At 40.0% G+C, this 13280-nt stretch overlaps 1 long non-coding RNA gene and 1 other non-coding gene across 2 annotated transcripts; one reads left to right on the forward strand and one right to left on the reverse strand.

Annotated features, from left to right (window-relative positions):
• Window positions 1-5425: 5425 nt before the first annotated feature.
• On the reverse strand, window positions 5426-9737 carry LOC131703034 (uncharacterized). Its single transcript, XR_009309652.1, has 2 exons — window positions 8971-9737; window positions 5426-7566 (listed from the first exon to the last, which is right to left on the reverse strand). It is a non-coding gene; the product is annotated as an uncharacterized LOC131703034 (long non-coding RNA).
• A 2291-nt stretch (window positions 9738-12028) lies between these two features.
• On the forward strand, window positions 12029-12234 carry LOC131703561 (small nucleolar RNA U3). The gene has a single exon (XR_009310002.1). It is a non-coding gene; the product is annotated as a small nucleolar RNA U3 (small nucleolar RNA).
• The last annotated feature ends 1046 nt before the right edge of the window (window positions 12235-13280 follow it).

Genomic DNA, 13280 nt, shown 5'->3' on the forward strand with positions numbered 1-13280 from the left:
CAGAGAGTTCCCCATTACATTGCAATGCAGAGCTGTGAGGTTTAACCAGGAGATTTCTGGATATACAGTAGCCCTTGATGTTATGCATGATTAGCGATGATTAGTCAGGTTGAGTTTCTAAACAAATTGTGTGGTCTGTGCAGGACTGTGCTTTTTTGTCATTGCTTAACTTAAATCCTGCAAATAAGAAACTTTCTTTCTTTCTTTCTTTCTTTCTTTCTTTCTTTCTTTCTTTCTGTTTGTTTCTCTTTCTTTCTTTCTTTCTTTCTTTCTTTCTTTCTTTATGTTTCTCTTTCTTTCTTTCTTTCTTTCTCTCTTTCTTTCTCTCTTTCTTTCTCTCTTTCTTTCTTTCTTTCTTTCTTTCTTTCTTTCTTTCCTTACCCAGCGCTCTCTTGTTCTCCAGTGCTCCTTCCTGCTCCTCTGAGTCTTCCAAAGTGTTGCTGAGATCTGTAAACACAGGCTGTGGTTACATTTTTAATGAGAGCAGTCCTGTGTTGTATCCAGTGCTATGAAAGGAATGACAGCATGGAATGGAGAATGCAAACGGACCGATTAGGAAAACTGGGATTTTTTAAAATTTTATTAAGATTTTTGTATCTGTATTGAAAACATGTAATTATGGTCATAAAATTCTGCACTTTTGTTAATAACTGCAACAGTGTAGAATAGTTGAATTAATATTATATAAATAAACCACTTTAAAGTGCCACATATTATATAAGGCAAGGAATTGTAATAAATCAACTTGCAGTAAACAGTTTGCATTTTTAATATCTCTTAAATAAATTATTATATTAAATCTGCTGTATAAAAAGTGGTTTAAATATTAGCACAATAAATGAAAGAGCAGGTCTATATGTTTCAAGGATCTGTATATTTGGTGAAAAAGGTAAATCAAACTGAATGAACATTTTAAAATCTCAGTGTATTTTATTCACACCCTGCAATGGTTTATTGAAGAGATGAGCAGGAGGCAAGATAGATTCGAAGGGAAATTTCAAATGGAAACCTTGATTTGTTTTTTTCCCCCCCAATATATTTAAATATTTACTGTTTATGACTGTTTCATTTCTAATAAGTTCTTATAAATGATAAGAAAAGATGAGTTTATTAGGCTATTCACATGGATAAGCCACAGCTGCATTTTACAGTACCAGGGAATCCTTCTGGTCTGAAGCAGCCTCTTAATAAGGGGTCCCCATGGTGGGAGGTGGTTGATGCAACACATGGGAGTTTTCAAGTTCTTTAAATGCTGTGTCTTATTCTAGTGGAGTACAGGCTCATCAAATCAATCCCCAAGACAAGTAGACAAACCTCTGTGTTGAGAATATAGGATTGAGTTCTGGAAGAATGGATCTTACCCAGTTCTCTCTTGCTGGCCTGGTAATCATCATCTCCCAGCTCTTCAGAGTCCTCAAGGAGGCTCCTTGCATCTGCACACAGAGGAAATGGAGGGGGTGGAATCATTCTTTTAAATGGCAATGTACAAATTAAGAACAAAGAAGGATATTCTTATGGTAAGTTGATTATTCAATGATGCAGCATTGAGGAAAAGCCTGCCTTCTCCACTATGTTATCTCATGGAAGACTGTCTGCTATCTCCCTACCCTTCTGTTATTCTGATGAAAGTCAGTCAATGGCATCTCTTCCCCCATTTATTTTAGGTTGAAGGCAATCAATGCAATCCCTCCCTCCCTCCCCATGTTACTCAGGAGAAAGGCAGTCTTACCAGCCCCTGACAGAAGACATGCTGTCAGGACCGAGAGGAGAATGGCTCTTGTAGTCCAGGCTTTCATCTTGACAAGGTGCTGATGCTGCTTTTCCACTCTTCAGCTGCTCTGGTCCCTCCACCCTGCTCTGTTTTATACCCTCTCCCAGGCAAATGCACTCCTTCACCACTAAACCCTCATCAAGGACCCTTTCTTTCTCTACACTGTGATACTGTGTGATGCCCTCCTCTTCCAAATTTCCATACTTCACTTGAAAACTATTTCCTCTATACCCTATGATCCAAATCTATTGACACAGTGTCAGTTATCTCCATTGTTCTCTTAACACAGAGCAGGATCAGTGCTGGGATCAGCAGGTGCAGACAGGGGGCTCCATATACAGTATTAAAGGCAATAGAATGATTAGTTATCAGTCATGCAAAATGAAGCATTCTCTGGAATTTCATATCTACAGTACAGTACTGCAGTACTACGGTGTGGAGTGCATGTTTCTTATTGAAACATTTCACAATTGTATTACCAAGTCTCTTTTTAGAAGGAAAAAAGTAGGACTGAAATACACAGTGGGTGTGAGAGAAAGACCTTGGTGTTGTGATAGACTCATTTCTACCAGCAACAGGGATGCAATCATAAAGGTGAAGACTAATCCCGGGGCTTAAAGGAACGAGCTGTGAAGAGGGTACTGAATTTGTTTAGCTTGAACACAGAACAATTAGGCGGACTTGACTGAAGTCTTTAAAAACTTGAAAGGTGTTGACAAAGTTAACCCAAACTAATACCTCAAGCATAGCACTGACACCAGGGTCAGAGGGCACTGTTGGAAATTAAGTGTGGATAGCCATAGGACAGAGGGTAGGAGACACCTTCTCACAGAGTGTGGTGAGGGGATGGAATGGGTTACCAAGTCATGTTGTTAGGGCTGGGATCCTTTAAGACCCGACTTAACAGGTTTGAGATCAATCAGCTGCTGCACTGATGGGCCGAATGTCCTCCCTGGTTCTGTGTTCTGAATTCTGGATCTCCAGTGTGCTGGCATTGATTGGTAACTCCTCTCCAGAGTCAGTTGTTTTCCTTGTACACTCAACCAACCCTAAATATGCTGAGAGAACAGTTGAGGGAACTAAATCAATTCAGTCTGGAACAAAAAAAAGACTAGAGGAGACTAAAAAGCTTTTAAAAAGTTGGAGTTAACTGTAGTCACTCTTTCAAGCACAGCAGAGAGACCAGGACTAGAGTACACAGTTATAAACTGAGTGGAGACAGACTTAGGACAGAGGTTAGGAGACACATTTTCTCACAGTAAGTTACTTAACCTCCTTGTGCTCCGTCCTTCGGATGAGATGTAAAACCGAGATCCTATTGGAAGTGACTCTGCAGCAGAAATTGTTGGTGTATAGTTCATTCCCTAGTCTGTGTAGTTGCTTTGGATAACAGCGTCTGCTAATTGACACATTTATTACACCCAGAGTCAAAAAGTGCTCGGGTTGACGTGCTCCTCCGACTGGGCAACATCCCTTGCAGTGGAGTTAACAGACAATCAACAGACAAGGGAACTGAATCTATTTAGCCTGGAACAAAGAAGGATTAGAGGAGACACTTCTCACAGAGTTGGGAGTGTTTGAAATGGGTCACTAGAATGGTGCTGCTGCAGAGTCATCAGGATGTCTTTAAAAGCCAACTAGATGAAAGCCAGGATCAGTCAGCTACTAGAAAAGTATTGATGCATTAAATTCCCTGATTTTGTTCATAACATTTCTTATATTATTAAAGCAATGCCCTATTGTAAGTGACTGCATATAATGCACAGTTCACAGCCTACCTCTGTAAAGCACTGTGAGATGGTGGTCCACTATGAAAGGTACTATATAAAAATAAAGATATTATTATTATATTATTACAAGCTAAAAAGGTTATTATTTATTTATTTCTTAGCAGACACCCTTATCCGTCTTACAACATTTGGAATTCAAAGAGAAAGAATAAATATGGTGTTTAACTTGTAATGCAATATATGAACATGTGAGCCTCCACACCTTGCATTACACTCAAATGCAGGTGCATAAGCATCTATATGAAAACAAAGGAGTAACTGCATCTGCACAGAAAACAGCACAGACTCAAGTATAAGCGCATGCGTCAATTCCTAGTGAGTATACGGTACTAAAACAAAACCTGATCTCATTGCTAAACATTACTACAGTACTAGCTTCAATAGTTCCTTTAAACAAACCTCTCCCAATTCCAATAATATGACATTATTAGTACATAAATAGGTTACTTTTTAAATAACCAACCATTAAGAACACAATGAACAATGTTTGATAGTTTTAATGAGCTCGTTGCTAACAGTTACTAGACTAAACAAGCAGCACTTCAAATGAAGCGTGACCACTGCTCCCACTGAACACCTGATTGTGCATTTCAAAGGAACTTTGATGGATATCACATCACTGATGTATGTGCTGAAATATGGAAATATAAAAAGCAAATGTGTCACCAGTAGTTCAATTGCTTTTTGAGTAATGGCTTCTTTCTTGCCACCCATCCATACAGGCCAGCTTTGTGTAGGGACTGGCTTATTGTTGATGTGTGAATGCTGACTCCCACCTTAGACACAGAACTTTGCAGATCTCTCAAGGTCATTGGTGGCTTTAGTGACATCCCGAACCAGATTCCTGCTTGTCCAGCTGCTCAGTTTGGGAGGGCGACCTGATCTGGGTAGTGTCTGGGTGGTATGATGCATCTTCCACTTCTTAATGATGGCCTTCACTGTGCTGAGAGGGATAATCAGAGCCTTTGAAATGTTCTTGAACCCTTCTCTGTGCCTCTCTACCACTTTATCCCTGACTTGTTTCGAAAGCTCCTTGGTCTTCATGGTTGCTTTGTTGGTTCACTATGTGAGTTGCAGCTTGAAAGTCTTTATATGCCTGAATGTAATTATCTACAAGTTAAACCACTTTGAGTACATACAGGCTAAAACTATTTCACTAATTTTGTGACCTTTAACTTAATCAATGTGGAGTAGTTTGTGTAGATTCTACATGTAAAGTCTAATTTGAAAGCGTCATGCAGTACGCTCAGCTGCCAACAAAATGTGAAAACTTTGCAGGGGGGTGAATACTTCTGCAAACCACTGGAATTGCTTAATAAAAATGTCTTGTGCAAAATGCTTTTTCGGGTTCCCATTCGCTCAGTTTATTTTACTTGAGAAAACCCGGCTTTCATCAGACGTCATGCAAATGAAGGGGAAAGGTGGGGATTGCTATATAAATTAGTCATGTGTAAAGATCTTGTGTTGTTTTCAGAGATGGCTCATGAAAATGTTGTTTCCATGCACAGAGAACTGGTACACGAGAGAATCTAAGCTGATGTAATAAAGCTGTGATTTCTAAATTCCTTGTGCCTGTTTGTTTAATAGAGTCCCCCAGAGAGAGATGGGAGTATTCAACACATCAGGAGCAGAAATCACCTTGTTAAGAAGCAATGGTATGCAGCCCATTAAAGTGCTAAAAGGTCTCTGGCGCACCCTGCTGGAAACAGTATTGATTTTCCACTTCAAGCTGCCCGCATGATAACTGTGGTATACTGTGCTGCGTCTTGAGGTACCACAGATTCACCATGGTATCAGGGAAGATTCCACACAACACACTGAAAGAGGCTGAGCAATGCAGGAGGAAAAAAAGAGAAACTTGCACTCATAATAACAATCTATTTAATATAATACTAATGTGATGTAACACAATCAGAATGCTCAACAACATGATGAACACAGATTTTGGTGAGTTTTTGATCTGAACAGATTGTGATTAGGGGTGACCCTATTTATCAAGCAAGTTTATTCTTTTGTTTTCAGTTAATATTTCTGTATTTAGTCGAATGCACTCCTGTTGTTTAGGTGTCCCCAAGTGTCTGCATTTCTGAGAATGTTCTCAAGTCCTGTAAGAGCCTGCAACTGACTTAACTTCTTCACACTAAGTGCAGGGATAGGATTACACATATGTGTGAATGATATGGTGTCTTGTGTGGTTTCCGAACGGACTGAATCTCTTCCCACAAACAGCACAGTGATAACGTTTCTCTCCTGTGTGAACGCGCTGGTGTCTTTTAAGCAGTGATATATGATTGAAACTCTTCCCACAATCAGCCCAGGAACACGGAGTCCCTCCTGAGGGATTTCCCTTGTGAGTTTCAGGAACATCTAATTGACAGGAACTCTTCCCACCTTTAATAGAATGAGGTAAGGTCTTCAAGTTGCCCTGGGATTCAGAATTGTTAAAACACACAGAATGTGCCGTCTCTGTACTCTCCACAGTAAGTGGGTGTCTGTCTTGTAAAGAAGGAATTGTAACTGAGTGAGTTCTCAATGTCTTCACATTTTCTTCTTGGGGTGTTGTTTCTCTGTGTTTCTTGCACTGTGGTTTGCCTCTAGAAGCGTTTTTGCACTGGGGTGATAGAGTGGAGTCGTGTTCTCCTTCATCTACTTTAGAAGCTAAAGAAAGAAAGAGAAGAGAGACAAAGGTTATTGTACAGCATTCTTCCACATGCACTGTTCTGAAAACAAGCGAATGAGCAGTACAGTGTTTGGTTGCTTGAGCTGAGGTGGATTCATTCACCAGTTAAGTGTCCCGCAAGTTTCAGTCACAGCAAAAATGATGTCAACATGTCAGCCAAGTGGAAAATGAAAAACAACATGCTTTTTTTTAATGTTTAAAATGGATTACTTTAAATCAAGCCAACAGAGCATCATGAAAAATCCTATTTAGTACCTGCATTTTGATAGTACTGCAATGTATCTAATATTTAATTTGTTTTTTGATAATTAATAATTAATATAGAAATTATCTGTTGAGCTGGTCTGCTGTACAGAACACCTCCACACACATACTTACTGTACTGTGACAATAATAACACAGCAATGCTTACTGTGAGACACACAAAAGTGAAATGTGGCATTGCGAGCAAACATTACAATCCTCTGGATAGTTGCAGTGAGATGAGCGTTTAAAAATGATATTGTATTTGCATAAAGTGTAAGAAATAAAATAAGACTCATGTTGTTGATCCTGCTGCATACATTCTCCACAGAAATTCTCTACTGAAATGTTTCTTCTGGTGATGCTGAGGAACCCAACTGGATTTGGCATCACCCAGTGATGGGACATGTGATCCCTGCAGCTCTGTAAAGCTGTGGGAGCAGAACTGCAAACAGCCTACCAGGAATGAGGAAAGGCAAATATCTAACACAGGGGTGTCCATCCAGGCACAGGAGTAGCACTTTATATAACTGAACCTGTTCAATGTGGAGTGGAATGGCCTCCAGGAGCGTGATTGGACACCGCTGATCTCACAGCATTCTAAAGAGGCGTGGCAGCGGCTGCACATCTAGCAGGTGCCTCAGAAGCAAGCACAGTGATGTCCTTGTTGACATAGTGGTTGGGCAGCTCCCCTTGGTTAAAATATGAATCTCAAGCACCCTGCTGGTGTTCAGTACCAGGTTCTCCAGGATGAACAGGCAGCTCAATGCTGCTTGTTTTGTAGGATTACCTCTAAATCCCAGTTCACATTCAGATGGAGAGTCATCACACAGGTTGGATCCCAGCTTGTTGTTCTCCTCAAGTGTACAGACATGATTTTCATGAGGAAGTTCCTCTGCGATGGGGACACATTCCTGCTCTATGAATTCCTCTTTAATAGGAACACATTCCTGTTGAGGGACCTCTTCATCTTTAACACATGCCAGCTCTGTAACCTGCATTAAACTTGCACAGCACTCCTGCTTCTATCTTTGGCCCTTCCTGTGCTTCAGATTCAGGGATAGCGTGGCTCTCTTTGGGATCTGTGGGAAACAAAACTGTATACAATTAGATCTCTTACTTACCAGCTAGGTTTGTTAGTTGCTTTGATCAGGGATTTAAAGTTACTGTTCCTCAGTTATTTCGTATAGGGTTGAGCCGGTATAATAGTTTGGTGGTTTAGGTACATGATGGCATTGATACCATTCCTGTTATTCTACATTGCAATTATCGGTTAACGCTGTGTTTGTGTTCCTATGAACAAAGTGAAGGAAAAGGCATTTTCATATGAACATCTTTTTATTCTACGTCCTGTACAAAACAAGTCTCAGTGCTGCTAGGCTTTCTCACCTCCTGTAGCCTCACACTGGAGCATTGCATCCACTTCTACCTCCCTGTCAATCACCATCATGACCACCATTCTGCCTTTGCATTGTTCTAATGCAAACATCCATTTCTCTACTGCAAACATGCTTAGAAACCAAGCCAGGAGACTTGCAGTCTTAGCAAAGTGTCTGAGGAATGCCTTTTTGTTACCTGATACTGTATTGTGAGAACGGTTTTGAAGGAAACGGTCAACGCAGAATACAAGTTTCAATGTGTCAAATACAATGAGCAGACAAGCGACTGCAGCAGGATAGCCTGCTTATTCTCAAAGCAGTTTCATTTAAACACGTGATTTACACAACTCAAACTTTTTAAAGTGCAGCAATATGTTTTTTGTACAAACTCCACCTGTGTAATAATCATTAGCAACAACACTGGAAGCTTACTTGTGCAACGTCACGTGAACTGTAGATATAAATCCAATAACATCCCTTGTAGTATTAAAATACATTTGTAATGGTGTGGCTCTCCCTATTGTATGTATCCCGTGCAAACTCATCTCTGCTCTTAAATAATAACCTGTATTAGTAAATGTTTATAAGCAATATGAGCGACCGTTTCCTAATTCCGTTTACCATCAGCTGAACAAAGTACTTTATTTAGAGACTCAATCTAGAGACTCAATAAAATGATACAATTCAGTTGACACCTTACTGTGTTGTATTTACTTCCTCCAACTTCAACCCTTAATTGAACTTGTGGAACCACTCGGGTCCAAAATCTTACAGCGGATTGGTGCAGGCAGGGTGCTGCTGCCGCCCCTTTATTCACACAGTGAGGTCTGGAAAGATCGTGTAAATGTGTGTGTGTGGAACAAGAAGGAAACAGGACGAAAGCAAAAGAACGAGCAGCGAATGAGCCGCGACTGTACCAAAGACAAACTCAACAGCACTGGAGCGGAATACAATGAAACCATTTATCTAAAAATAGATTCGCAGTCAAACAGTTCAATCAAACACTGAAACCCGATGTGCTGCTGCCTGTATGTTGATATTAGATCACAAAGGTAGTTTAAGGTGTTTGATTGACCAAGCAATACCACACAATAAAATCAATCTTACCTTGAAATATTAAAGGTTGTTTAGTGTCTGCATCTGCAGCGTTTATACACCCTCGCACTGCTTTCAGCTCGCTCTCTGATATTTCCAATCTCAGCTTCAGACTTTCATTCTCTTTCTCCTTTTTGTTCCATTTCCACTCTGAATTCAGTGAATTTGCTGCCGACAGCTTTAGTAATCGCGCACAAGACGGTGTGTAGAGCCGCTTTCACTGCGTGCTCGATGGTAGAGGCGAGCTCGTCTTGAGAGCGACACGGACACGCTGACGCGTCCATCTTCACTGGTTTGAGTTTCACACTGGTCTAGCGGAATCCTCTTTTCAATCAGAAACACCGCCTGCGGTTTTTATTTATTAATATTTATTTTGTACTGTAGCCTTCCCATTCAAATATATTCATCACTTCTTCTGTTGTGATAAAGAAAGAACACAAACAACATGCTTTGCAAGGAGTAACTTTACTTTGGTCTTTCAGAATCGCGCAGAGCTCTGCTGGAGCTTCAACGCGTTTGTTTCTCAGTAAATCATCTCATTGAAAAGCTCGACTTGTCTGTAGCTGCGACTGACGCGCTCCGCTCTGTGTGTGAAATTCAACACAGAAAAGGGATGCTTTCCTTTTCACGGAACTCTGTGCAGGTGATAAACAAACACAAAAATCACAAAATATTAAAAAACATTTCATCCCAGCATAAATATTTTAAACAGCAGGAGACAGCGTGTTGTAAAATCATCACTGACTGCAACCACCTCTCCACACATGAACAAAACAAACCTCTCTATTTCCTGTACTGAAATGAAAGCGTCACCAGCAGAAGGCGGGTCTGGTTGGAACAATCGCGTATTATTGGCTGTAGAAACACTCTATCCCCAGCATGTGAGTCTGATTGGCTGTAGAAACACTCTATCCCCAGCATGTGAGTCTGATTGGCTGTAGAAACATTCTATCCCAGCATGTGAGCCTGATTGGCTGTAGAAACACTCTATCCCCAGCACGTGAGCCTGATTGGCTGGCCTCCCTGTCGGAGGCGGTTATGAAACTGGATGCCAGAGTTCGCCATGTTGGCTCTTTCAGCGCTGTGTTCAATGCGATGCATTCAGGCGCGTTAAGTAAGTGAGCCGCTCAGAAAGCACACGGAGCTGAATTTAAATGACTTAACGCTCTGCTACAGGAGAGCGCTGAGCGACTTTTAAAAATGGAGAATAATAATGATTTGCTTGTTTGTGTTTGTGAGGTGATGGTTGATGAAATGGCCCCGTGTGAAGTTACTGTCCCCTGCTGGACCTCGCTGAGTTCGGCGCTCTGTTTGGACTGAACCTCATATCTGTCTGTGTTTAATACCGACAATACCGACGTTAATAATGAACATTATGAATAATATTAATACTACAAGCCTAATAATAATACATTAATAACTATAAAACAGCTCTACATTTAAAAATAAAAATGAAATTAAATGATACAAATTTGAAAACAACCATTTTTACATTATTGTCTACATGCATCATCTCAAATAATTACAATGTCATTTATCAGACCCTTCGGCGTTGTCTTTTGAAGAATTAAACCTGCCAGATCGAACGCAGGCTAACATTCAATCAATCAATCAATTAATCATATATATTTTCTATAGCGCCCCATATGCGCTTCACAAAATCTGTTTGAAAACAAGAAAATATGTAATTGTAAGCCTGGTCGAACAAAATAAGTCTTCAGTGTAATTTTAAACAAAGAGCGCTTTCCACGATTTAAGATGCTTTAGAGAGACAGAATATTGGAATTGGCAGCCGAAACTGGGGGATAAAACTGCCTGTGATCAAAGTGGGCAGAAAAGTTGCATACTTTGCATAACGTATTTGGGAGAAAAGAAAACGGATCATCTCTGATTTGTAACGTTTCCATGGTTCGGCCCGGCCACTGCCGTGTGACTGGTTAAAACGATGAGTTCAGTTTTTTTTTTTTTTCTGCTGCTTGGTAATTCAGTCATGAGGCAGCTGTAGCAGAGTGGCGCAGCGGAAGCGTGCTGGGCCCATAACCCAGAGGTCGATGGATCGAAACCATCCTCTGCTAGCGTGTTTTTCTTCTGTTAGCAAAGTAGATTTTCTAAAATATTATCTGAAGGCAATTAATTAATATTACATTTCGCAATCAAGGATGATATGATGCGCAAGGATACTTGTCTTTCATTAGAGCTGAAATAAATTATTGCGCTTTGAGATTATATGTTACTAGCGAATTGTTTAAAAATGTACTTAACTAGAGTACAACTGTTCTAAAAAAGAATGTTATCTCAAAAATAGTGGCTTGTCAAGCCGCAATAACTCAGTTGGGAGAGCGTTGCTAAAAAAAATATATAAAAAAATCTCCCTTTGTGCTTCTCGGAAGGCATACGATGGACGGCGCACTGCAGTTTTTCAGTCTGGGGAATATTACAAATTAGGAGACTGTGCTTTAAAATACACATGTAGGGCGGGCGTCTCTGTTACAAAGAATTGTCGCACTTTGTATTGATCTCCATAATGCATGGGACTAAATACGCAGACACATTAAAACTATTTGGAAAATGCGGGCATCGATCCCGCTACTTCTCGCATGCTAAGCGAGCGCTCTACCATTTGAGCTAATTCCCCTTAAATTGTGTGAGCGATTCTCATAGGCTACATCGCAGCTTGATATGAGCAATTCAGATTGTCTTTTTGGCAATGTAGTCTTCCAATTGCAAATTCAAAAAAAAAAAATTAAATAGCAAATATTTCGACAACAGGTATGTTTTCAATTTCTTCAAAAAGAAGTCTCAGCTCGTTTATTCAGTCTCTTTAAAATCCACCTCTGTGTCCCGATGCAGCAGCGCTGTGTGCTGTCGCTCGAGCTTGTTTGACGAGGCAGACAATGCAAAAATGCCAAAACTTGCTTTTGTATCACATGACAAACTTAAGGTATGCTTTAACGGCTTGGCTGTCTCAAGTTAGTTTGTATTGTTAATGGAACACCTCGTTGTTGCCCAGTCAGTGTATCATATGAAGTAGAGCTTGCCAGTTGGTGCCGACGGTCTGCCAATAAAAGTTAAGACTATATTTGCAAGGATCATTTCTAGAGTGAAACATGTTTTGAAGGGATTGGTCTCGGTATCCACCAGGAGGAGTGGCAGTGTTTTCTTCTCAGCACCGAGCTGACAATGAGTGTTGTTATCGGGAACCTACTCGCTGCAAGGAATGACCACTTCAATCTTCAGTCGGGGGTTGTTGAAGGAAGGGGACACATTTTGAGTGCGTCTCTCATACTGGTAGAAACGCAGAAAAAAAGAAACCATCAAGCCTACAATTGTTCAGTTGTTTAAATCAATAAGCAATTTTCAAATTGATCAATGCTAATGTTAAAACAATTTAAGAACACTTAATAGGCCTTCACTGATATAAAAAATATAGTAATGTGATTAGCACTACGGAGGACTAAATGAGCTTAAATAAAAACTTTAATTTGAAAATAACCTGTGCTTATCCCCACTTACAAGGAAGAGTGGCATCCGTTTCTTTATTAATGAACCAAAGATAAAGACGTTACAAATGAGAGAAGAGTGCCATCTAGTGGAGAAAGAAAAGGCACAATGGCAATAGACACGTTCTGCAGTATAGCCTATGGGAGTTCTGTTACAGGCGAATCTCTCCATATTGATCCAGGTCCATTTCGTTGTTCGAGGTGATCTTGGTGCAAACAGAACGAAGATCACGTGTCGTGTCATTGAGATCTCTCTATCTCACTTAAACAGACGGCTGCGTTTCTCAAGATGCTCCAGCAAGCGCTGCTGCTTGCAAATGGAGAGCATGTAAACAAACTGGACAACTAACATTATCAAGCAGTTATTTTCTTATTTTTTTTAAATCAAGGTTTATAAATACAGATAGTTGGGCGGTGTATTTCACTGGGTTAATAAAAAACAAACATGATATATGAATGTAAACACTGAAATTCAAACTGGCCTCGGTTCTACCCTCGATTTAAAACAATGCACAACCAAACCTTTGAATTGCAAAGTACAACAGAATGCATGCCAGTGGAGGCAGCGATATACATGAAATAAATGAGATACCAACAAAAGCAGATTGTTCAATAATTAAGAACGCTTATTATAACTCAAATGTAATGTTTCTTGTAATATTCGCAGTTTTGTCGAAACAATCCATATTCAATTTTTCCCGCCGAAGTTAAACAGATTCGAATCGATTTTTACAAGAAAATCGAAATTCATAAAACCCGATAAACATTTAAGTTTATGAAACTAAAACTAAATGCATTCCCAAATAAATACGTAAGTCTCCT

Source organism: Acipenser ruthenus, chromosome 32, assembly GCF_902713425.1.
Source record: "Acipenser ruthenus chromosome 32, fAciRut3.2 maternal haplotype, whole genome shotgun sequence".
Classification (NCBI taxonomy): domain Eukaryota; kingdom Metazoa; phylum Chordata; class Actinopteri; order Acipenseriformes; family Acipenseridae; genus Acipenser; species Acipenser ruthenus.